General features: G+C 34.3%; 1 protein-coding gene across 6 annotated transcripts in view; it reads left to right on the top strand.

Moving 5' to 3' along the window:
- Positions 1-27,689, top strand: part of LOC141392826 (short neuropeptide F-like) — a 497,601-nt gene that overhangs the window by 331,815 nt on the left and 138,097 nt on the right. For all 6 annotated transcript variants that reach the window (XM_073965799.1, XM_073965795.1, XM_073965794.1 and 3 more), the window contains one exon: positions 17,353-17,380. The gene's annotated coding sequence lies outside the window, so the exon portion shown is untranslated. The remainder of the gene's footprint in view (positions 1-17,352; positions 17,381-27,689) is intronic.

Here is a 27,689-nt window from a genome sequence, read left to right as displayed (position 1 = left end):
ACCAAATGCATGTTAAAAATGACAACACAATGTGTTTCTATGTTGAAGTCCACATACTTCATGAAACTACTATACGCGTTTTCATGTGTTTGTCGTATTTGTTTATTGCACTATTTGTCATAATCAACGCTTTTTCCAGTTAAATGACTCTAGCGTGTAATTCGACTATGCATATTTTAAACGAATAACTACCTTATAAACTGATTTTTATAAATTGTTATTTGAGAATATATTGATAATAATTATATTTATCTAATATTTCACAACATTTTGTAATATTTCGCAAACACACATTTTCATTTACAAATTTAGAAAGTTCCTGTGTACGGGAACACAAACAAAGTTAATTTTTTTTAATAGTTTCACCTCAAGCTTTATTTTCACAGTGTGTGTGTAGTATTAGTTTTCAATTACTTATATGATTTACCTGAAATTAAATTGACAGTTATATATGCACGTAGGCTTACATGGTGTTAGGTGTACACACAACATACTACATACATTTCTCCGCTCTTTTTCACATATTTTAATCACATGAATTGCCTAAAAGCTTTATTTCAAAGTTAATTAAATTCGAATGTTCCTACATCTGTGTGTCAAATTTGAGACATAAGCAGAAATTAGATTGTGGGCGCATACGTGTTATAAAATTTATAATATATAAAGTAAATTAAGTAAAGATAATTATAAACATTTCTATAGTCGAATGGAAGCGACAATATGATATCCTATCACTATTCCACTAACATATCTTAATGATTCACAAAGAAGAGAATAGATCATTGTGTTGCAACTTCAAATGTTTGGGTACCCTAGTCATCAGCTATAAAATAGTATCAAACGTAATGTGTTGTGAAATATTAAAAAATGTTTAGTGAAATATTTTTGCCACAACAAAAGACCTGAGCAATTCACCAATGACTAGATATTCACCATAGAGCAATTCCTGGGATGTATTGCCACAATTGCCAATATTTCTTTGATAATATCTGTCATCTAATATTATAATAATTTTAATTGTATATAATATTCTTCTTTCACTGTTAGGTTGAAAAGTACATTATGGAAGTGCAAAAATGCTAAGATCAGAGTTTGTGGCATTGATATAGCATCAATGATTGTGATTTTCTTTCTCAAAATTAATAGTCTTGTCAGATAAGGAAGGTTTTTCTTAAACTCACAGAAAGCTTTAGACGAAGGCTCAATTTGCGCTAACGAGGCAACATTAAATTTTTTCAACGGTATATAAACCGCTCGCCCTTATATTAGTTTTATTATAATAATTTTAATTGTATATAATATTCTACTTTCACTGTTAGGTTGAAATGTACATTATGGAAGTGAAAAATTCTAAGATCAGAGTTTGTGGCATTGAAATAGCTTCAGTGATTGTGATTTTCTTTCTAAAAATTAATAGTCTTGTCAGATAAGGGAAGATTTTTCTTAAACTCACAGAAAGCTTTAGACTAAGGCTCAATTTGCGCTAACAAGGCAACATTACATTTTTTCAACGGTATATAAACCGCTCGCCCTAATTTTAGCTTACATTTACCGCGTATTTCAAATCTTCTAAACTAAGTAGCTCAGATAGTCCTCTTGAAATTTAGAATATGTAACAATATTACATGACAACGTATATTTTAATGGATTACAATTACAATTTACTAATGCCAATCGATATTTTAGTCATAACTCTATTAGTTATACCATTCATAATAATGTATATAATTGAAAAGAAGCAATTCATAATAATTTCAAATAAAAATAGGTAAAAAAACTTTTTAAGTTAAACGGTTTTATGTTAAACATACATTGCAATGTTTAAGATAAATGTAATAAAAACCAAAAAATAATAAAATAGATACAGTCGTAGAAATTATAAACATATGCATAGACTAGACTAAAATAAAACCGTGGGGCACGTCAATTGTCTACAATCGTTGATTAAAATGTTTGTTTTGTAATGTTGCACTATAATTAGGCAGTTGTTCAACCGACAACGATGGACGTGTGATAAGTAGGGCTAGAATGTGGAAACAAGCTAGCAAGCTCGATTATAATCGAGTTTTAGGGTTTCATAGTGGTGAGCGAGTAGTACTTTGTCGATTAAAGACAAACTACGAGCAGTGAAACGATTCCTCGCCAGCCAGCAGTGTGAATGTCTAACGATAAACTAGTTAAAACATGTCTTTTATTTACATGGAGTGTATAACTATTGGAATTTCCATGAGCTAGAAAATAGTAAGTAATTTCCTCACCGTCTGCGGGCCAACTGCCTAACGACGAATTAAACGATTTTTCTATCGCACATTAAGTCGATAATTTGTAGACAATTGACGTGCCCCACGGTTTTATTTTAGCCTAGTCTATGCAAATGTTTATAATTCCCACGACTGTATCTATTTTATTATTTTTTGGTTTTTAGTACATGTATCTTAAACATTGCAATGTATGTTTAACATAAAACAGTTTAACTTAAAAAGTTGTTTACCTATTTTTATTTTCTAGTTTTTATTTCACATTCTGTTTAATTCATTTAGTGCTTCATTACTGCAAGGTTTTTTGTCCGTTAGTTTATTGCAGTCCAACTCCTCTATACGTAGTCCCTGCAAAGATCTTACTCTACTAAGAGCCACGTAGGCTTGGCCATCTTCAAACAGTTTCGCACCTAAGTATACGACTGCGTGATCCACAGTGCTGCCCTGCATTTTATGTATTGTAGAAGCCCATGCTAGTATTAAAGGCAACACACATCTGTGTGTATCGCTCCCGTTGTTTTGTTAACCTGGCTTCATATTCTTCAGGCGTTTCTGACGCTATCATCTGTGTGTATCGCTCACGTTGCTTTGTAAACCTGGCTTCGTATTCTTCAGGCGTTTCTGACGCCGTCATATGTGTATATCGCTGAGGTTGCTTTTTTAACCTGGCCTGATATTGCTTAGGTTCCCGCTAATTGTTCCCGTCGTTTCTGTAATCGACTATTTCTATCGCCTTCACTTTCTTTAGCTCGTTTTGCTTTATACTTTTCTTTCGCTTTTTGAAGCCTTCGTTTACGTTGTGTTGCAGTTTCTGTTTTATTTGTGTTTTTATTTTTTATATTTATTTACCATTTTGTTCCCACGAGTAATGGACATTTAAACGGTCGACCCCCCAGCGGTCCAATAAGGGGGCAAGGCTATGTACAACAAGATGCGCCTGAGTCTTGAGGGGAAAAAGATAACGACATATCCACCCTAATGCATTACAGTTCTCGGCGCGTTTTAACCTTTCACCTTAACTTGGGTGGTGTACCGCTAACGACGTGTCATTTTTAACCACCCTGACGCCACACAGTCCTCAACACGATAAAAAATCTTGACTTGGGTGGTGGATTCAGGCTGGATTAATCAGATACCTAAATTACAGATTCAATTTCTAAATTTGAATCTTAATTATACGCCATTTAGTGGCTGCGCCCATCTTAAATATTGAGGTCGTATAGTGCACTGTATTCTTCTTGTCAAGCCCTTTTATTTGATACCCATGTTGATGGGATTGATAAAACCTAAGTTAATCGCCATTTTGTAGAGACCGCCATCTTGGATTTTAATTTTATATAGTACATTGTATTCTACTGGTTGAGCACTTTCATTTGATACCCATATTGATGGGATTGATAAAACCTACGTTATCCGCCATTTTTAGCTGCCGCCATCTTGGATTTCAATTTTTTATAGTATATTGTATTCTGCTTGTTGAGCCCTTTCATTTGATACCCATATTGATGGGTAGGTTTTATCTACGTTATCCGCCATTTTGTAGCGGGCGCCATCTTGGATTTCAATTATTTATAGTATATTGTATTCTGCTTGTTGAGACCTTTCATTTGATACCCATATTGATGGGATTGATAAAATCTACGTTATCCGCCGCTTTGTAGCGGCGGCCATCTTGAATTTATAATGACAATGAATAAACATAATTGTATTGTCACCAAAATCCAAAGTGTATACAAAATTTCAGATTAATCGGTTGACAGGAAGAGGGTGAAATTTGAATTACTAAATTTGACGCAAGGATAAAGATAAATAACACTGGTCAACACGGCTTTTGTTTCAATCGCAGTTGTTGTTGTTTCTAAATGAAATCGGCGAGCTATTTTCAAATCTGGTCACGGTTTTTCTCCATCAGCTCTTGTTCTTGAGATATAGCTCAAAATCGGTTTTTACGAGTTTTACGAGTTATTTTCGGATACAAACAAATATTTTTTGTAGGTTTTTCGACACTAATATATTAAGAAGATGTTGTACGCTCGATACAAAATGTTTTTTTGAAATAATTATGGCGAATATTTATCAAAAAAATATAGAAAACATACGATGAATCTTGTAAAAATTGCATATTTTGAGTACTTTAAGCTGTAATTACGTCATCGGGGGAAGTCATAGAAGCTTCATATGGCATTCCGGATATGCTCAGGGTGTCTGCTATATAGTCCTGTATTCAAATATTTAATATAAAGTTCATAGCGCCCACGATTCGCCCATAACCTAAAAATCGTCATGAAGACTGCTAAAGGGAAATCATTAACCTGTGATATCATTACCAAATATGGCATTTACTTTTCAATGGCAGTCTTCATGACGATTTTTAGGTTATGGGCGAATCGTGGGCGCTATGAACTTTATATTAAATATTTGAATACAGGACTATATAGCAGACACCCTGAGCATATCCGGAATGCCATATGAAGCTTCTATGACTTCCCCCGATGACGTAATTACAGCTTAAAGTACTCAAAATATGCAATTTTTACAAGATTCATCGTATGTTTTCTATATTTTTTTGATAAATATTCGCCATAATTATTTCAAAAAAACATTTTGTATCGAGCGTACAACATCTTCTTAATATATTAGTGTCGAAAAACCTACAAAAAATATTTGTTTGTATCCGAAAATAACGAAATTCTGGGTAAAACTCGTAAAAACCGATTTTGAGCTATATCTCAAGAACAAGAGCTGATGGAGAAAAACCGTGACCAGATTTGAAAATAGCTCGCCAATTTCATATAGAAACATTCAACTTTTTAAATTTTGTTGAGCAGTGTAATAAATAAAACAAACGGGGTGAGCTAAATAAAACCATTTAAAAAAATAAACTTTGTATATTTAACTCTGAGAGCTTTACTTGAATTCAATCATATTTACAACATTCGAATCGTCACTGGAATACCAATATCATTCATCTTCGTTGCCACTATTTTCCAATAGTAATAGAATTAGCTCGGAAGAAGTCATCATCATAAATCCAAGTGACCATAACATGCAACAAGTGAGTCACCATAGCACCAGTAGCATATTAGGCGATGAAAAGAAAAGTGGATATTCAATCTGTCATAAAACAGATAAAATATCCTTTTGTCATATATCAACTGCATAGATTGAACTACATACAACATTTAAAGAGATCCACAAGCCGTACATACATAAATACGCTACATTTATTATGATAACCTGCAGCCATTCCGAACAAATTGTTAAAATGTTCACTTTGCTTGTTTGTGTTATGGTTTGCTTTTGCAAATCCTTATGGCCATCTTCAGCATAGATGTTGAGTAAAATGATTTTCGCTCGCTCTCCTTATGTTCTTTTCCCTTCTCCAGTAATGAATAATATTCTATTTATTCTGCACTTAGAAATCCATTAATTAACCGACTGCTTTATTCTGCGTTTACGGCAAATGTTATAAACATTTAGATGGCATATTGTATAGAATTGTGGGTAGTTTCTTGTATAGATTTTCTTCTTTGTGATCTTATATAAGCTTTGGAGTGATTATTTAGGTGACTTTTGATAAAAAATTCATAAGTATTGTTCCTTTAACAAATAAGCTTATAAAGATTACGATAAATAAAATATACGTGGAAGGTACACATCTTATAAAATTTAAACTCAATGATGAAGATTATGTATTTCATAAACTTGATTAGAAATTACACTTTTCAATATTCTTAATTAATTAATATTCCTGATTAATAATCTTGTAATCATCCACTTTATTAAAACGAAAATAAAATAAATAAATAAATGTTTCCCTTTAAATCGTGCTGCATTATTTTCCTGAGAGTAGAAAGTCCTCCTATGAAAAATTCTCACACGGGCTCAGGTATTGGTATAGCCTCCGCCCGATTTAAGGTATTGTGAAGATTTCTACGACATTTTCCAACCGAATTGGATATAATTTGGCATTTTATTTTCCGAGAAGGTAGTCAAGGTCCATATAAAAATTTGTCAATATAGTGCATATATTGTATGGCCACTATATAACGCACGATTTCCAAACGTTTTAAATTTAAATTGGCATTTTGTTAAGCCCCCATATAATGAATGAAATGACTACAATATCAATGTGGTTTAGAGCGTGTTTGAATTAAATGTTCTTAAACTTTGATGAAAGTATGGATGCGAATTATATGTCCGTATTAGGAGAAAGGGAAAATAGAAGAATTTCGCACAGTTTTGATCTTCGTGATTGAGATGACTAGTTGGCAATAAAGTACTGCAAGTGCCGTCTTACATGAACTGACATTTTTCAAGACTACGACTTTGGTGATTCATTCAAGCCATTCGCACAAACTAAGCCGAATCATTCAAATCACAGTTATGAACTCGTTCATGTAAGACATTGTGTGATGGCCTGCATAGGCTTGACCACATCGAGCACAAGCTTAATTGAATGTAAGTGGTAGCTTGCCATTTTCAAGCTTGTGTTCACTTGTGCGAGTATTGTGATCATTGTGGTCGCTTGTGCGGTATCTTGTAGTTATTGTGATCGCTTGTGCGTATGTTGTGATCATTAGTGTGTGTCGTAGATAAATTGTGTCTCAGTAGTAAAAATAAGGAAATTTTTGAAAATATAAAATAAATAAAAACAAGTGAGCCAAGGCTATAGTCGGGTCGCGGCCGACTATGTGATACCCTACACCACTACCCCTGTTCATAAGCTTTTGACTAATAAAATTCAAAATATTAAAATTGGGATAGCTTAGCGCCTTTGCTCTGAATGTCTTCATTAACACAGGTCAATTTTTTTGAAACGCATTTAAGTGCATCGACAGTACAACCCAAATAAAAAATGGAAAAGTGGGATGTATGCCAACCATCAATAGTCTTCTTTCTGTGTTAGACCCCCATCAACCCCCAAAATTTCGTGAGGATCCGATCAAAATTTCGTAGTGTGATTGCACAAAAATGGAAGAAGGGATGCAATCCCGTCTATTGCGATATCTCTGTTGTTTGACCACCTCTGACGACCTACTTCACGTCGTTGTAAAGGTGATATTTTCTACTTTCCTTGCCTGGTTTTGCTTTTGATATACCTCCTACAGAAGGGAGATATTAACTTTGAAAAAAAAAAACGTTGGCCTTTTTTCCAAATATTTTTTTTTTTTGTCACATTCCGACCCCTGAATAATATCCGACCATTATCAAAAATCAAAAAGTTTTTTCCTCTGTGGGACCCCCAATAACACCCAAAATTTCGTGACGATCCAATTAAAATTGCGACCTGTAGCGTGATTTCCAAAAAAGTGGAAAAATGGGATGTATTACCGACTATTGCGATATCTCCGTTATTTGGATACCTACGCCAACCTGCTTTACATCATTGTAATGATGGGATTTTTTACTTTCATTGTCAGACTTTGCTTTTGAAAGGTCCGGAACCAATGCTGTGATATTCGTCATTATTATTAAAATCGCAAAAGTGAAAAGTTGTGTTCTATTAACGGCTATTGCGATATATTCGTTGTTTGATCACCTGCGATATTTTCTACTTTCATGGCCAGGTTCTGCTTTTGGTTGTTTGACCACCTACGACAACCTATGTAACATCGTTGCAAAGGTGATATTTTCTACTTTCATCAGCAGGTTTTGCTTTTGATATACCCCTTTTAGAAGCAGAGATATTCGCTTTGAAATAAAACTTTGACTTTTTCTCCAAATAAGTTTTTTGCCCATTCTGACCTCTGAATATTATCCGACCATCACCAAAATCAATAGGCTTCTTTCTCTGTGTGACCCCCATTAACCCTCAAAATTTCGTGACGATCCGATCAAAATTGAGACCTGTAGCGTGATTTCCAAAAAAGTGGAAAAATGGGATGTATTACCTACTATTGCGATATCTCCGTTATTTATTCACCTACGCCGACCTAGTTTACATCATTGTAAAGATGGGATCTTCTACTTTCACAGCCAGGCTTTACTTTTGGAAAGTCCCCAACCAAAGCTGTGATATTCATCATTATAATTAAAATTGCAAAAAAAGGAAAATTTAGGTTTTATTTGCGACTATTGTGATATCTTCGTTGTTTGATCACCTACGTGAACCTACTTTACATCAATAGAAAGTCGATATTTTCTTCTTTTATTGCCAGGTTTTGCTTTTGGAATACCCCGTATAGAAGCTGAGATATTCGCTTTGAAAAAAAAAACGTTGTCTTTTTATCCACATAAGTCTTTTGCCCATTCCGACTCCTAAATATTATCCGACCATCACCAAAATCAATAGGCTTCTTCCCCTCCGGGACCCCCATCAACATCCAAAATTTCGTGACGATCCAATCAAAATTGCGACCTGTAGCGTGATTACAAGGTTGATGGACAGACGGACAGACGGACGGACGGACACACATAGCCAGATCGACTCAGCTCGTCGAGACATTCATTTTGGTATATATAAGTATGGGTCTACGACCATTATTTCGATGCGTTACAAACTTTTTGGCCAAAACCAACTTACAATACCATCCCCACATAGTGGTGTAGGGTATAATGAGGATAAAATCCTAAAAATACAAAAAAACCTCATGAAACTGCTGTATGGAAAAACTGCATAGGAAAAAATAGACCCATATTGGTTTTGGTTTCATATTCATGTATTGTCATCTAAATCTGAAAAGTGAGCAACGTTTTAGTTCGCTTGGTCAACTACAGTGTGTTAAAAATGAGAGACTAGATTTTAACTAAACGAACTGACAGGCAACAAGAAAGATAAAAAACAAGTAATATAGGGCTATAGTCGGACGGGACCGACTATGTGGTACTCTATACCACTTCCCTGCGCACTAGTTTTCCATTGAAATAATGTTATATGATTGCGACATATTTTTTCCGTCCGGTCATACATACATAAGTTGATATACACTATAACATACCATAGATATAGCACATACATACGCCGTCATTACTGGAAACGATAGGTGTTATTTTCCTTATTTTATAATGTACACATATGCCGTTTTAGCTATATGTATACATACATGTTTTTTTTTCTTCAAAAATTAACATTTCTATAAAGAAAGAAATATCAAAAGAAAGAAATGTCCGACAACTGATTGTCAAGGTTGCCGGCGTCTTAGCGTTCTGAGCCACCATCAACTTGTCAAAACTCTAGTAGACAATAATTGATGATCAAAAATCTTCTGATATAGAAGAGCAAGTACTAATGACGTAGGAATAAAACTTACCATAGTATTTGTGAACATTGAAAATGGGATTACCAAGCAGGACTATAGGAAAAGTTTGGAGTTTCAAATAACTAACATAATTTCGCATATGCATTTATATAATGAAGTGCGATATATATACTAGTTACCAAGCTTTGCCTTCGTCTGCCACAAAAAACAACATCGTAATACGCCTGAAGATCGGCTTAATCCCCCGTGAAACTTAGCGTAATGGTTGAATGTGTGGGACTTCGGTAGACTCCTAATTTTTCAATGTATATCTTAGGTCATGAAAGCTCAACTCGAAAGAGAGTTAATTAATTAAATAAATAAACAAATCACTATAAATGACCTTCGCCTTAATAAGGCAAAAATAAACATGTAAAAAAGCATTAAGTTCGGCCGAGCCGGGCCACCATAAAATATTCATTCCTGTCCCAAACTTTAAGTGAGTACGTTAAAATGTCAGATAATGTACATAAAATGCTTCATTCGGGAGGCCCTTTTTTATGGTGCCTATATCTAACTGTACCTAGAAATTGGGAGGTACTGTTATATAGGGGTTATAATAAAACATGGGCCTATGTTGACAATTTTTGATGGGAGCCTTTAATGTCAAATAACTCCTAATTCGGTTAAAAAATTTAGCTAGAATCCTCAAAATATCGGAAATCGGTACATAACGTGGGAACTTCAAATGTGATTAACAGCTAGTTCGGAGGTATCTGGGCTATACGAAAATATGAACTTAAATGAACAATTTTTGTTGCAGAATTTTTGTTGACTTTTAAATTTCAAATTACAGAAAGTTCGTTCAAAAAATAAAGCTAAGGTACGGAAAATCGGGAGGTTTGTTTTGGGGCTATACAAAAACATGGACCTACGTTCGGTTAAACATTTTAAGTAAAATCCTCAAAGTTCCGAAAATAGGGAAGTATCGTTATATTGGGGCTATGTTGAAAATTGTTGATGCAGATGTGTGGTGACCACTACAACCTTCAAATGTCAAATTAAAGTTAGTTCTGTTAAAAATTGTAGCTAAAATTGCCAAATTACTGAAAATTGAGAGGTACCGTTACATGGGAGCTATATCCGAACATGGACCTATGTTGACAATTTTTGATGGAGAGGTGTTGTGACCACTAAGAACTTCAAATGTCAAATTACTGCTTGTTCGGTTTAATATTGTAGCTAAAATCATCAAATTACTGAAAATCGGGAGTTACCGTTATATGGGGGCTTTCTTGACAATTTTTGGTGGAGAGGTGTGGTGACCACTAAGAATTTCAAATGTCAAATGTTCAAATTACAGATAATTTGGTTAAAACTTGTTGGTAAAATTCTCGAAATACCTGAAATCGGGCGGTAACGTTATATGGGGGCTATTCCAAAACATGGACCTACGTCCACTAGTTATATAAGTTTATTGACATTTAAGAACCCTAAATGTCAATTGATAGCTAAATCGGTCTGAAAATGTAGATAAAAACGTCAAAATGCCGTAAATCGGGGGTACCGTTATATGGGGGCTATACCAAAACTTGGACCTAGGCCACAATTTTTGTTATATAAGTTTAGTTACACTTAAGAACCCTAAATGTCAAATTATAGCTATATCGGTCTGAAAATGTAGCTAAAAACGTCAAAATACCGTAAATCGGGGGGTACCGTTATATGGGGGCTATACCAAAACGTGGACCTATGTCCACAAGTTTTGTCACATAAGTTTATTGACATTTAAGAACTTCAAATGTCAAATTATAGCTAAATCGGTCTGAAAATGTAGCTAAACCCGTCAAAATACCGTAAATCGGGGGGTACCGTTATATGGGGGGCTATACCAATACGTGGACCTATGTCCACAACTTTTGTTATATAAGTTTATTGACTTTTAAGAACCCTAAATGTCAAATTATAGCTAAATCGGTCTGAAAATGTAGCTAAACCCGTCAAAATACCGTAAATCGGGGTGTACTGTTATATGGGGGGCTATACCAATACGTGGACCTATGTCCACAACTTTTGTTATATAAGTTTATTGACTTTTAAGAACCCTAAATGTCAAATTATAGCTAAATCGGTCTGAAAATGTAGCTAAACCCGTCAAAATACCGTAAATCGGGGGGTACCGTTATATGGGGGATATACCAATACGTGGACCTATGTCCACAACTTTTGATATATAAGTTTATTGACTTTTAAGAACCCCAAATGTCAAATTATAGCTACATCGGTCTGAAAATTTAGCTAAAAACGTCAAAATACCGCAAATCGGGGGGTACCGTTATATGGGGGCTATACTAAAACGTGGACCTATGTCCACAACTTCTAATTTATAAGTTTATTAACACTTAAGAACCCTAAATGTCAAATTATAGCTACATCGGTCTGATAATGTAGCTAAAAACGTCAAAATACCGTATATCGGGGGGTACCGTTATATGGGGGCTATACCAAAACGTGGACCTATGTCCACAACTTTTGTTATATAAGTTTATTGATACTTAAGAACCCTAAATTTCAAATTATAGCTAAATCGGTCTAAAAATGTAGCTAAAAACGTCAAAATACCGCAAATCGGGGGGTACCGTTATATGGGGGCTATACCAAAACGTGGACCTATGTCCACAAGTTTTGTTATATATGTTTGTTGACACTTAAGAACCCTAAATGTCAAATTATAGCCATATCGGTCTGAAAATGTAGCTAAAAACGTCAAAATACCGTAAATCGGGGGGTACCGGTATATGGGGGCTATACCAAAACGTGGACCGATATAGCCCATCATCGAACTTGACCTGCCTGCAAACAAAAGACGCATTTTCCCAAAATTTCAGCGTCCTATCTCCATTTTTGTGGATGCTAGAGTGATTACCACAGACGGACGGACGGACGGACGGACGGACGTGCTCAGATCGACTTAGAATTTTACCCTGATCAAGAATATATATACTTTATAGGGTCGCAAATGAGTATTTCAATGCGTTACAAACGGAAAAACAAACTTAATATACCCTCCATACTATGGTGGAGGGTATAAAAATAAGAAGTAGTTTTCGCTAACTAGTGGAGAATATATCACAGTAAAAAGTGGAAGAAGTATTTCTTTATTTTGTTGTTTATTTTATTTATTTTTTCTTTAAATTGTTAAAACTTATTTACTTCTATAATATTATGCTTTATATTTGTATGGTTTTAATTAATTGAATACAAACAAATACAAACAAATATTTCGAATTTAATATTCTACCGTTTTTTCTTTAGGTTCAGAGCTTTCAGGAGGGTTTTCTGCCGTTTATATAAAAAATTAAAATTTATAGAATATCTTTCAAATAATTGACGTAAATTCCCAAAGCACCTGTTTTTAGTCCAATTGTAAAATGCGTTTTATTTATGTAATAATAAAATATTGTGGATAGCCGGTAACTTGTATTAACGAATTACAGACATTTAAGAACACAACTAAGAACACTTAAAATTTCTTAAAAAGTTGAGATACATACAGTAAGGTACACATCACATTACACGTGGGATATAGCTAACATTTCTCAGTTATTGCAGTGTTGTTGATTTTTATTTATATGATGTATATGGCGAAGTATATGGCGTTTTAACGTTTGCTAGAATTATCGAGTTTCTTTGAAATCTTTGAGATTTTATGATGTAATCAGAAGGTATTCCTAAAGTACTTAGCACCCTTAAGTAAAAATTCGAATCGTGAAAAAACAGAGGTGAAACTTTATACGCAATTTAGTCGTTATTTTCTATACTACAGGGAGTTGCACTGGAAGAGGTTCTTGAACCCAAAATTTTCGTTTCTGATATTATGAATTGAAATTTTCCTCCTTGATTTCGATTTTTAATTAACAGCAAATTACGTTGTTTCTGTTAAGGGTACAAGTTTCATAAATTCTTTGTATCATGTATTTTGTGTAGTCTTACTAGCTTTATGTCTTCGCTCTTACGTCCTATGTAGCGTATAATTACTATGAATTATTAACATTGGCTTATTTTATAAATCATACAACACAGAGGTAAATCTCTTGATCAAAATATTTGAAGGCGCGTGTTGCTGTTTTTATATCCTCCACCATAGTATGGAGGGTATATTAAGTTTGTAACGCATTAAAATATTCATTTGTGACCCTATAAAGTATATGACGAAAAGTCAAAAAAATTTAACATTGATGAAGCCAAGGTTTGCACTGTTATAATTCGCGAAATATTGCAGTGTACCACGAAATATGACCATAGTTGGATAAAACGAAGTGTTTTTAATCAAAGCTCAAAAATGTGGCTAAAAACGTTAATTTGCGCGGAAGCTATGAACGCGTAAATGAATAAAAATAGGTAAAAACACGTTGACGCAAACGAGTTGTTTACGTTGTTATTCTATTGGCGGTTAAACCGTTTAAATTACGGATATCTGTCTAAAGTAAACGTAGAAGAATACAAAATGAAGATTACACTTCTAATGTATCACATTTCATGATCTCCACTGCATCCACCTTTTATGGATGCTGACATTTTGAAGTCAGATTTTAGGTGTTCTTTGTATTTTTGATATAACTGCAATGCGCATTCGTGTATTTCAGAAAACACATAATGGTATTAAAATACTCGCGATTACGCATAATTTGATATGTATATTGACTATGTAGCCCAGATAGCTTCACAGTAGTCCACTGCCAAATGCCAAAATTTAGTGCGATATTTTTTCGAAAAATCCTATTTTTCGGTACAGCATTTACAATATCCTCTTGATTGTGCTGGGACCCCAAGATATTTTAGTTTTTTGACGGTCCGGATCATATTAATCATAGATCGTGAAAATCCATCCACTAGAGCTGCGAAAACAGCAACTGCAAAAACCGAAAAATGTGCAATTGATATAGCCTACATATAACTGTACGATCCGATTTTTGGTATTTTGAGAATTTTAGCTACAATTTTGAACTAGCTGTAATTTGACAGCAAACATCGTCAAAATAGCTCGATGTTTTGGTATAGCCAACATTTAAAGGTACCTCGATTTTCGATATTTTAAGAATTTTAGCTAAAATGTTTAGCCGAAATAGCTGTAATTTGACATTAAAAGTTCTCAATGATCACGAAACATCTCCATTAAAAATCGTCAACATAGGTCCATATAACGGTGCGTCCCGATTTTCCGTATTTTGAGGATTTTAGCTAAAATTTTTAAGCGAACTGGCTGTAATTTGACATTTGAGGTTCTCAGTGGTCACGAAATCTACTCAACAAAAATCGTCATTATATGTCCATTAGGGCTATAACCAAAAAAAAAAATACCACCACATAGCCGTGTAGAGCATGGAAAACTATTATGAAATACGGTGTCAATTTATCTCTATCGCGAAAAAAGTTTCCGCACCAAATGTATATAAGTTCAGAAATCCATTTTTTAATTTTATCTGTTATAACAACATATTTGCTTTTCATTAAAATTTTTATTTTTTTGTAATCTAATTTAAAATCATTATCAAAGCGTTCTGGACCAATTTGATCTCAAATCGCTCCATTTCGGAGCATATTAGGAACTTTTGACACTATTGCAATTTTTGGTTTTTCTTTATAAACTCGTGAATTTTATGTTTATATTTTTGTACCTATCGGACAAGAGAATTTGGGGTCATTTGCAACGAATTCGCGAAAGTTACAGGCTGTTTTTGTTGACCTTGTCTGTGAGAATTGTATTTGTTTTCTACAAAAATACAACACCAGTACCATATGGGGAATTTTGTCCTAATAATGAAAACGTGTTTCTAAGATCGATTTTTCTACTTATAATTTTAAATTTGTTTTGTTTGAATAAATATTTATAGACAAAAATACATTTCTCACAGGCAAAGTCATTAAAAACGGTCTGTAACTTTCGCGAAGTTGTTGCAAATGACACCATATTCTCTTGTCCGATAGGTACAAAAATATAAACATACAATTCAAGAGTTTATAAAGAAAAACCAAAAATTGCAATAGTGTCAAAAGTTCCTAATATGCTCCAAAATGGCGCGATTTGAGAACAAATTGGTCCAGAACGCTTTGATAATGATTTTAAATTAGATTACAAAAAAATAAAAAATTAAAGAGAAGCAAACATGTTGTTATAACAGATAAAATTACAAAATGCATTAATGAACTTCAATGCATTTGGTGCGGAAACTTTTTTCGCGATAGAGAAAAAATTACACCTAATTTCATAATAGTTTTTCATGCTCTACACGGCTATGTGGTGGTGGTTTTCGATATCTGCAAAAAAGTGCAAAAAGTTATATCCCTAATGTCCATGTTTTGGTACAGTCGCCAAATAACGGTACCTTCCGATTTACGGTACTTTGAGGATTTTAGCTATATTTTTAACCGAACTAGATGTAATTTGACATTTGAGGTTCTCAGTGGCCACAAACTTCTCCACCCCATATAACGGTACCTTCCGATTTTCGGTATTTTGAGGGTTATAGCTAAAATTTGTTCCGAACTTGCTGTAATTTAACATTTGAATTTTCAGTGGTCACGAAACCTCTTCACTAACAATCATCAACATAAGTCCATGTTTTGGCATAGCTCCTATATAACGGTACTCTCGACTTTCGGTATTTTGAGGTTTTTAGCTATAATTTTTAACCGAACTAACTGTAATTTGACATTAGAGGTTATCTGTGGTCAAGGAACATCTTCACTAACAATCGTCAAGACAGGCCCATGTTTTGGCATAGCTCCCATGTAACGGTACCTGTAAATTTTCGGTGTTTCGAGGGTTTTAGCTACACTTTTTCATCGAACTAGCTGTAATTTGACATTTGAATTATTAGTGGTCACGAAATTTTTTCAGTAAAATTCGTCAACATAGGTCCATGTTTTCGTATAGCTCCTATATAACGGTACCTCCCGATTTTCGGTACTTTGAGGGTCTACATTGTTAGATGGAACTACCCTCAATTTGACTTTTGAGGTTCCCCGCAGTTATAAAACTTTTCCCACCACAAATTATAAAGATAGGTTGACACTTTGATATAGCCGCGTAGGTGGTACCTTTCTCCTTGGGGTATCTATCCATGGTCGAAAATTTTTTCCACCTAAAATTGTAAAAGGACACTAATTATTCCATTTTAATAAAGACTATTTTATTGTAGAAGGTATAAAAATTTCTGCCCAGCCGAACTTAGTGACTTTTTACTTGTTATAATTTTTGTAAGCAACGTTTTTTTGGTAAATTTCTGAAGAAAAACGACATTCTTCGGGAAATATTACATATATCGGATCCTAGCTTTCTTAGCTGGCAAGGCAGGATAGTTGCAGGATAGATAGTTTTTCATATTTAAATTTATTGTTCATTTTTCTCCAGATACTATTGTCAGTATATTTTCATTTATTTTTCAAATTAAAGTAAATGAGAAACCAAATTCGTAAATTACATCCGGTTTAAATTAAAGGTGAATAAGGCCTTCAAAATACCTGAAATAAAAAATTGCAGTTGAATGGGGAACTAGGATCATTGTCGGCAATGTTTAGTAGGGAATTTGGTGGAATGATGTTGCTTAGTTGTTAAAAAAGTAAAATGAAACTGACTTCTATAGGGTTTTATGGTTTTGTATTCCAATCTTAATTGTCATCAAAAACTGATATAGATTTTAATGAAATTCCAAAATTCAAAGAAATTTTAACATTATAAGATTGCTGTTGTCTATCCAAGTCTACCGTACGTTTGGCGTTTACAGCCAAGTACATTCTAGCTGCCCCTTTTTCGGCTGTTAACGCTTGTAAAGTTTATACTCTCCTAATTTATATAAATATATGTCAACAATAGCTTACTCTAAAATCAGTTTTTTCTCGATTTTTTACAGTTTCCTTCCAAATTTAAACAAATTAAAGGTAAGTTGTAACTATATATCTATATATTGACATAGCACCAACCAGTATGTTGTTTCGACTCATAAAGTGAAGAATGTCACTATCTATCATAGATATCCGTGGAGACCCGTGCCATTAAAATGCAAAATGCGACGTAGTGGCAGAGGTTTGAAGCCCAATGTGCGACGTGGGTTGCTCCTTTGGCATAGTCGAGATATATTGGAAACGGTGTTTTCAATATGAAACAACATAGCTCTACTGTTAACGCGGAACAGTCCTTGAAGAACATTAAATACATGCATGCTGCACCTAAAAAAAATAAATATGTTAAGCGAAAACTATACTTGAAAATGGTCTTATGAAAGTCAAAACTTTTCGAACAAGTTCCCTTAAATAACTTTTTCTTCAAAAAATCATTTAATAAAATTAATTGATTAATTACATAAAAGTGTAATTTTTTAAACGCTTAGTTTTTTAAAAAATATCTTTAATCGATTCCCATTCACTCTCAATGTGAAATAAAACGTAAATAAATTAATGATGTCTGCAACAAACAAATTGAGGACGTGCTGCTATGCTTACAGAACTTTGATGATAAAGACGATGAAGATATTATCGTTTGTTCCGTGTGTTCACTGCCATTCAATCAAAAATATTGAATATTAACACAATAGTCCTTGAAAGATAAGAAAGAAACAAGACATGGCAGAGAAAAAAAATTGCAGACTTAAAAAAGTATCAATCATTTTTGACTACATATTTCGAAGTGTTAACATAACGTGATGGTTGAATAGGAATAATGATACTTGAAACAATAACAACTGCATTAATCAATAGAATAGAACAACGTATTTTTAAGAGTTAAGATAGAAAAATATCTTTTTAAGCAATTAATTACAATTGTATTATAAGGATATTTTTGGAAAAATATTTAAAAATTAAAGCTGCTAAATTAATGCTGACGATGGTGACTTCTAATGAACATTTTGTAAATGGGAACTGTTTTTTTTTTTTTAATATTAAATTTCTAATAAAATAAATACCTTTTTTTTAACGCCGCTTAGTGGTTTAGAAATCGATTTTCCTGGCCAAAACCCCAATGACCTAGGATTTGCATTGAAAAATTAGGAGTTCACCGAAGTCCCTCACATTCAACCATAATGCTACGTTTCACGGGTGGGTAAGTCCGATCATCAGGTATATTAGAATGTTATTTTTGTGGTGAACGAAGGCTAAGGAAACCAGCATTTATATGAAATTCATTCGAAAATTGTATATACAAATTAATGTTAGCTATTTAATAGCAAACTTTTCCTATGGTTCGACTTGGCTGGCAGCCCTATTTTTCAATGCTTTATTACAAATACTATGACAGGTTTTTATACCCTCCACCATAGTATGGAGGGTATATTAAGTTTGTTTTTCCGTTTGTAACGCATTGAAATACTCATTTGCGACCCTATAAAGTATATATATTCTTGATCAGGGTAAAATTCTGAGTCGATCTGTGCACGTCCGTCCGTCCGTCCGTCCGTCTGTGGTAATCACTCTAGCATCCACAAAAATGGAGATAGGACGCTGAAATTTTGGGAAAATGCGTCTTTTGTTTGCAGGCAGGTCAAGTTCGATGATGGGCTATATCGGTCCACGTTTTGGTATAGCCCCCATATAACGGTACCCCCGATTTACGGTATTTTGACGTTTTTAGCTACATTTTTAGACCGATGTAGCTATAATTTGACATTTAGGGTTCATAAGTGTCAATAAACTTATATAACAAAAGTTGTGAACATAGGTCCACGTTTTGGTATAGCCCCCATATAACGGTACCCCCCGATTTACGGTATTTTGACGTTTTTAGCTACATTTTCAGACCGATTTAGCTATAATTTTACATTTAGGGTTCTTAAGTATCAATAAATTTATATAACAAAAGTTGTGAACATAGATCCACGTTTTGGTATAGCCCCCATATAACGGTACCCCCCGATTTACGGTATTTTGACGCTTTTAGCTACATTTTCAGACCGCTTTAGCTATAATTTGACATTTAGGGTTCTTAAGTATCAATAAACTTATATAACAAAAGTTGTGGACATTGGACCACGTTTTGGTATAGCCCCCATATAACGGTACCCCCCGATTTACGGTATTTTTACGTTTTAGCTACATTTTCAGACCGATTCAGCTATAATTTGACTTATATTACAAAAGTTGTGGACATAGGTCCACGTTTTGGTATAGCCCCATATAACGGTACCCCCCGATTTACGGTATTTTGACGTTTTAGATACATTTTCAGACCGATGTAGCTATAATTTGACATTTAGGGTTCTTAAATTTCAATTAACCTTTATGACAAAGCTTGTGGACATAGGTCCACGTTTTGGTATAGCCCCATATAACGGTACCCCCCGATTTACGGTATTTTGACGTTTTAGATACATTTTCAGACCGATGTAGCTATAATTTGACATTTTGGGTTCTTAAGTGTAAATAAACTTATATAACAAAAGTTGTGGACATAGGTCCACGTTTTGGTATAGCACCCATATAACGGTATCCCCGATTTACGGCATTTTGACGTTTTTATCTACATTTTCAGACCGATTTAGCTATAAATTGACATTTGGGGTTCTTAAATGTCAATAAACTTATATAACTAGTGGACATAGGTCCATGTTTTGGAATAGCCCCCATATAACGTTAGCGCCCGATTTCAGGTATTTTGGCGTTTTAAGTCACATTTCTAGACCGAATTAGCTATAATTTGATATTTAGGGTTCTTAGTGACCAACAAACCTATATTCGAAAAAATTATGAACATAGGTCCATGTTTTGGTATAGCCCCATATAATGGTACCTCCCGATTTTCGGTATTTAGAGAATTTTACCAACAAGTTTTAACCGAATTATCTGTAATTTGAACATTTGACATTTGAAATTCTTAGTGGTCACCACACCTCTCCACCAAAAATTGTCAAGAAAGCCCCCATATAACGGTACCTCCCGATTTTCAATAATTTGATGATTTTAGCTACAATGTTAAACTGAACTACAGTAATTTGACATTTGAAGTTCTTAGTGGTCACAGCACCTCTCCATCAAAAATTGTCAACATAGGTCCATGTTCGGATATAGCTCCCATGTAAAGGTACCTCCCAATTTACAGTAATTTGGCAATTTTAGCTAAAATTTTTAACAGAACTAACTGTAATTTGACATTTAAAGGTTGTAGTGGTCACCACACATCTGCATCAACAATTTTCAACATAGCCCCAATATAACGATACTTCCCGATTTTCGGTACTTTGAGGATTTTACTTAAAATGTTTAACCGAACGTAGGTCCATGTTTTGGTATAGCCCCAAAACAAACCTCCCGATTTTCTGTACCTTAGCTTTATTTTTTGGACGATCTGATGACATTAGAAGTTCCCACGTTATGTACCGATTTTCGGTATTTTGAGGATGATAGCTAAAATTTTTAACCAAATTAGGGGTTATTTGACATTAAAGGCTCCCATCAAAAACTGTCAACATAGGCCCATGTTTTATTATAACCCCTATATAATGGTACCTCCCAATTTCTATAATATATAATTGTTCCACAACATCCCATAGGGACAAGGGAGACTTCTCTCATATCAATGAGTGCACCCCGATTCATATTAGCTCAATGATATGGGACCTACAGTTTATCGCCGAGTCCGAACGGCGTGTCTAAGACACCACTTTTGTAGAGAAGTTTTACATGGCTGAAATACTCAGGAAATGTCGCCAACATTACTGAGGGTATTTTGCCACCGTTGAAAAGTTTTTTGATGTTGCCTGGCAGGGGAATCGAACCCAAGACCTTATGTGTGCAAGGCGGGTGTGCATACCATTGCACCACGGTGGCACCCAATTTCTAGCCCACCAAAAATTGTCAACATACATAGATATAGGCACCATAAAGAAGGGCCTCAGATAATGTACATAAAATGCTTCATTTTATGTACATTATCTGACATTTTAATGTACCCACTTAAAGTTGGGGACAGGAATGAAAACTAATTATTCCATTTTAGTTCAGAACATTTTATGGTGGAGGGTATGAAAAGTTCGGCCAGGCCGAACTTAATGCTTTTTTACTTGTTTTTTTCTCACATTTATGCTTATTTATCCTTCTGTATCGGAAGATTTGATCGTCAATATTTGTCATGGGGACCTTGGTTAGAATCCCAGCATGGCTCATGTTAAAATAATTTATTTTTTTTTTGCTTTTTAAAAATAACATTCTAATGTGCCTGATGATAGACTATAACCACCCGTGAATGATAGCAGTATGGTCGAATGTGTGGGACTTCGGTGAATTCCTAATTTTTCAATGCACGTCTTAGCTCATAACAGCTCAACACTAAAGAGAAATTATTTTAATATTTTTTTATTTTTGTAGTTTATTCATTGCGACCGGACATTTTTTAATAGATTGGACAGGTAAAAACAATTCTGCACCACTGTGCGCCGTAAACTTTGTTCAGTAGCAAAGTGATTTTTGAAAAGAACATTATTACCACGTGTTTCTTTACCAAGAATTCTAAAATAAATATACAGGTATGAATAAATTCCATTTCATTTTTTCTCATTCGAAAATCATGAAAATCGTAGTATCTCTTCTTCCTTTGGGTTTTATTATCTAACTTTTTAAACAAAATTTGTAAAACAAATTAAAAATACTTACTGTTCTGCATGAAGCTAAAACGTTTTCACCTTAAAAAAATGTTATATTTATAAACGATATGTAAAACTACACAATCTTTGACCAACATTCATACGTTTTTAATAATTTAGCAACATTGGTGTTGATATTTATGTATATAATCAAAATTGTTTTTGTATTGCATGCCGAAAGCGTTCATCATCATTATCCACCAATACCATCATCACTTGCAAGCATTTAGTCTATTCCCTTTCCTTATAAAACTTGAAGCAGTGAAGTAGAAAGTTCTCCCATAAACTATAGGTGAATATGTTAGAAGCAATGAGAAGTACGGGTGAATTTCTTGATGTATATTTATTATATTAAGGTGGGTTTATCCTACTTTGTATTTCGTAGCTGAAATACATACACTTTTTACAAATCCATGCACAATTTTCCAATAACTCACCTACTTAGTTTTGAGTTTATTTCTTTTGACCTTCCCTCTCTCTGTAATTATGTGTATTATTGAGAGCTGCAACGGATTCATCCATTCCAGCGACGTCACCCAGTAATTTGAAACTTTTGACCATATCATTACACATTTTGTTGTGTTATATTCTGATGACACGTTCTCTCGCTCTTTTAGATGTCCCGAATTTTCCTTATTATCATAGAATAATAAAACATGCAAGAGAGGACAAATATCGGACCACACGTATGTGTATATATATATGATGCTTTACACCACAAGGCCCAAGGTAACAAGTTTTCTACTGAATTTATTTTGCATGATTGCGACACGTTATGTTTTCATTTCTTTAATTTATACTGGTCACAGCGGCCAACATATACACACCTATTTCATCAAAAAATTTAAATTTGTGTTAAAAAAAAACCAAAGGCATAAAGAAACAGCTTTCGTTGATTTTTTTGTCAAATCAACCCATCAAAATTATTTCGAGTTAATTATGTACTTCGTCCATTTCACGCCCTCATACACAATTTCGTTACGATCGGTTCATAATTGCGCCGTGGAATTTGACTACAATTTTTAAAGGACGGACATACATTGCTGAATTGCTTTGTTTCGTTGAAATATGAAAACTGGCATACCACATGAAAGGTGTTACATGATATTTTAGCAAAACAAACTTATAATACACTTTCCACATTGTGTTGTAGGATATAATAATACACCAAAGTTTCGTTTCTATCACACTCAGCCTGGTATAAATATATCCAAACAGTGTTGTTTCCATAAATAGGCGTATTCCCATTATGTCGTCGTAAATTCTCACACACTATACCGAAAGGCGAAGCTGCTTCGGAAGACACCGGATGCAACTAAACTTAATTTACTGTCCCCTTGCTTGTAGTTGATTTTGGAAAACTTTTGTTTACGATTTCGCTTTCACACTCCCACTCTTTTGTTCACACACATGTTTAAATATTTACAACATCCCTGTAGGAAATGTCAATAGTAAATCTATACTGACACACCGTAGACAACTCATATAATTTTCTATAGACATTTTATATGAACTTGTAATTCGAAAGTAGTGACATTGGAACTAGTATGTCAGTAGTAAGTCAGTAGTTGCTGAGGGACCATGTGTTCACATTGGAGGTAGTGAGTCAGTAGAGATATTGGAAGTAGTGAGTCAATGAACACATTGGAGGTAGTAAATCAATAGTTCATAAAGGGTAATATGGAGGAATTGGTACCAGATATTTACTACTAAGTTGTTTGACCTCTTTGGAACTTTTTATAGATTAAAAAGCTATATAGTACGTTTAATATAATTGGTTCAAAATAATAAATACGATGAACTTACATATTTGTTGAAATAGTACATATATTTTTATTAAAAAACAAGTAAGCCAAGGCTATAGTCGGACGGGGCCGATCATGTGATACCCTACACCACTAACCCTGGGAATAAGCTTTCTGCAAGCAAAATTTTTGGAACAAGTAAACTTATTGTAAGAAAAAACTTTGTGGATTCTAGCAGCGTATCACACTTCTTCTCTTCAATGAGTGAGTGTACCCCGATTTTCGAAGGATTTATAGTCGGACACACATTCACCGTGCCACCGTCCTCATTCGTACCCCGATTCTTATTCGCTCAATTATATGGGTCTCACAGCCTTCCTCCGAGTCGAATGGCGTATCCTAAGACACCACTTGTGGAGACGTTTTACATGGCTGAAATACTCAGAAAATGTCGCCAACATTACTGAAGGGTATTTTGCCACAGTTGAAAATTTGATGTTGCATGGCTGGGGAATCGTTTTAAAAAAAGGTGGCAAAGTGACCCATGCTGCAATATATGTATAAAAATTCAACTGTAGACCAAAAAAAGTTTTTTTTATTTTTCATAGAAAAGTAATGGTCCATTTCACCCGCTAAATAATATCAGATCATCATCCAAAATTGTAGGCACTTCTTCTACCTAAACTTTTACCACGTGCAAATTTTCGTGATTATTGAGCTTTAATTGCGACCTCTAGCTTGTTTATGATTACACTAAAAACAAATAACTGGGTATATTAGGCTGTAACTCTGTTATCTTATCAAGTACACCAACACAATTGGCATAAATAGAAAGGTCAAGCGTTCCTATTCCTTGTATAGCTTACTTGCCCGGAATGTCTCTTCCAGGAATAAAGATATAAGCAGTACATTAAAATTGTTCACAATTTTCACACAAATGTTGTGGTTCATTTAACTCTCTAAATATTATCTGATCACCATCTCAAAGCGCAACATTCGCTTAACGCATAACGCATAACCCACACGATGTTTATCTAGAGAGGGAAAGATAATCTCGTTCGTGTGCCCAACACAAACGCAGCGGTTGAATTTGTTGTTGCTGGTGGTGAGAGTATCGTTAAAACTCACCATAATTTAGATTGTGTGTGTTCACACCAGTGTTTCGAAGTCGAGGTATTTTTGACTCGACTCCGACCCCAGTAAAATTGCTCGACTCCGATTCCGAAACCCTGGTTCACACAGATACCGCTCGCGAGCCCAGTGGTGATTAACACTGCCCTAAAGTATGCAATAGAAAAATATGTTGCCTAGTAGGCAATGCCTACCATTGATTTACAATATCGAGGTTTCTGAAAGTCACCTTAATATAAACCTGTTGCCTACATCACAATTATTGCCTTCAGGAATGGAGAACTTGAATTACCTAAAACTGTAGTATGTATGTATTTCATATTGGTATGTGTAGAATGTAAGAATTATTGTTGAACGAAAAAAATTGTTGCAGACAAAATTAATAAGAAGGAAAATACGTTGGTGGATAATGTTTTACGTAGTGGCGTTGTGTATTCAACATTAACGTGAGTAATGCACGTATTTTTTTTTACTAAATACAAGCCTTTTGAGCTTTGAAACATTATTTGAATCAGCGAGGGATAATAATAGAGTACTTAATGACTTTGACCTATAGCTGAACGAAGAACTATTCCATAAAATTATCGTTTATATGCATTATATAGAATTGAAATTCGATTGAAGGACTACTATTATTAACATGACTAAAGACATATTAATGTAAGTAGCAGTGGCAAAAGCAGAGGCAACAAACACATGGACTTTTATTTACAATGAAAGACAGGGACACGTTGTGCCTGAAACAACTTTAAATGAAAGGTGCTTACACCTGAGAAGTTTTTGAGGATTTTGAAACTACAACGCTCATAGATGAGAAAATTCGAAAACAAAAGGAAATTGTCATAAAGATTTTTAAATAAATCGCGGTAAAAGTTCACATTTTTAGGGTTTTTAGATTTTTAAGGTTTTTTTGAATAGTAAGATGCAATTAATGGCACACTTTGGCCGCTGAATGAAACATGGGCAAATCCAAACATATAGATAGAGATGCACTCGCTGTATCCGAAAAGCGCATGCACCTTAACTAATTTAAACGAATTTGCGAAATATACGCTTTTTAACATGTAGGTTTTTTCTTTAGTTGTAATTTCAATATAACTCCCTATTTCTTTATTATATTGCTTATCACAGTAAGCAAATATATGTTCACAATGACAAACTATATAATACGTCCACAGATTTTACAACAACTGTGAATGTTGGTAAAAGACTTCGTCTACCTCGGCACCGCCATAAAGACAACAAACTACATCAGTTGTGAAACACGAGTAAAAATTGAGTTGGACAACAGGTGCTACTTTGGGCTAAATAAGCAGTTTAAGAATAAAGCCACATCTCGTCAAACAAAGGTAAAACTTTACAAAATCGGATACTGCCCGTGCTAATGTATGGTTCCGAAGCATGGGTACTTGCGCAAGCAGTGCTTGGTGTGTTCGAAATAAAAAATCTTCGAAAGATCTACGTCGAGCTCTATCAACTATACAACCACTTGAGTATTGTTGAATGAATCGAAATACAACGATTACGTTAGCTATAAGAATGTTAGTAATAAGAATGACTGATGATGAACCCTCTAAAAAGGCGTAAGGCCAAGGCTTCGTTGGAGCGAATACGTGAAACGCAACATCAGAAAACTTCATATAATAATTGTTCCACAAACATCCCAGACGGGACAAGGGAAACGTCTCTCATATCAATGAGTGCACCCAGATTCATGGGACCTACTGTCACCTAGTCCGAACGGCGTGTCCTAAGACACAACCTTTAGAGAAGTATTATATGGCTGAAATATTCAGGAAATGTCGCCAACATTACTGATGGGTACTTTTGTCATTGTTGAAAATGTTGATGTTGCCTGGCCGGGAATCGAACCCAAGACCTTTTGCGTGCAAGGCGGGTGTGCATCCCATTGCACCACGGTAGCACCCTCCATATAACCGATTGGGAAAACACAGCAGAAAACAGAGAGGAATGGAGATCTTTTCTTACGCCTGATTTAGACTATTCATACCTCTACTGGATTTAATAAATCCAGTACAAATCTCACGGCATTTAGATATAACTTTTGTAGGATTTAAATGGTAGTCAGCAGATTTTTGTTTATGTATACATACACAAGAGCAAACAAAGAAGTACATTACATTCTTTTGCCATCACCAATATATAGGCGTTTGCGGATCTATAAACAAATATTAAATAACTTTTTTTTCAATTGTAATTGATTTTTCTTCTTTTAATTTCTGTGCATTTGACATTTATAAAAATGACATACTAGCAACATTTGGAACATACTAGCAACTTTTGGAACATTTTTGGCAACATGTTGCAAAAAACAGAGTTGTATACGAGGATGCCGGATTACAAACAAATCCACAGATTATAGGCAGATTTAGCAAAAAAAAACTGATAATGCGCTAAATCCGGCTAATGAGCTCATATTTAAATGGCCTTTTAGTTCGGGTTATGGAACCAATGTTCTAAGTAAGTAAATAAATTTTTGCAAGGCACTTCAGTATTTGTATCGAAATTTAGCAAAATAGCAAAATAACTCCCAACAAATTTTCTTAAAATGTTCGTATTAAACCAAAAAATATATATTGTTTTTTTTTTTTTGTAAATTAATTCCTCGTTGTCACGGTTAGTTAAATTTTAACGTACCCACGTTATATACACTTTATTTTGTATTTTGTTTATGGTCGCCACTCTTATATTCACAGACAGACAAAATGAATCTCAGAAAAT

This window comes from Musca autumnalis, unplaced genomic scaffold, assembly GCF_047663935.1.
Source record: "Musca autumnalis isolate F117 unplaced genomic scaffold, ASM4766393v1 scaffold_2, whole genome shotgun sequence".
Taxonomy (NCBI): domain Eukaryota; kingdom Metazoa; phylum Arthropoda; class Insecta; order Diptera; family Muscidae; genus Musca; species Musca autumnalis.
This window is presented reverse-complemented; position numbering and strand designations above follow the sequence as displayed.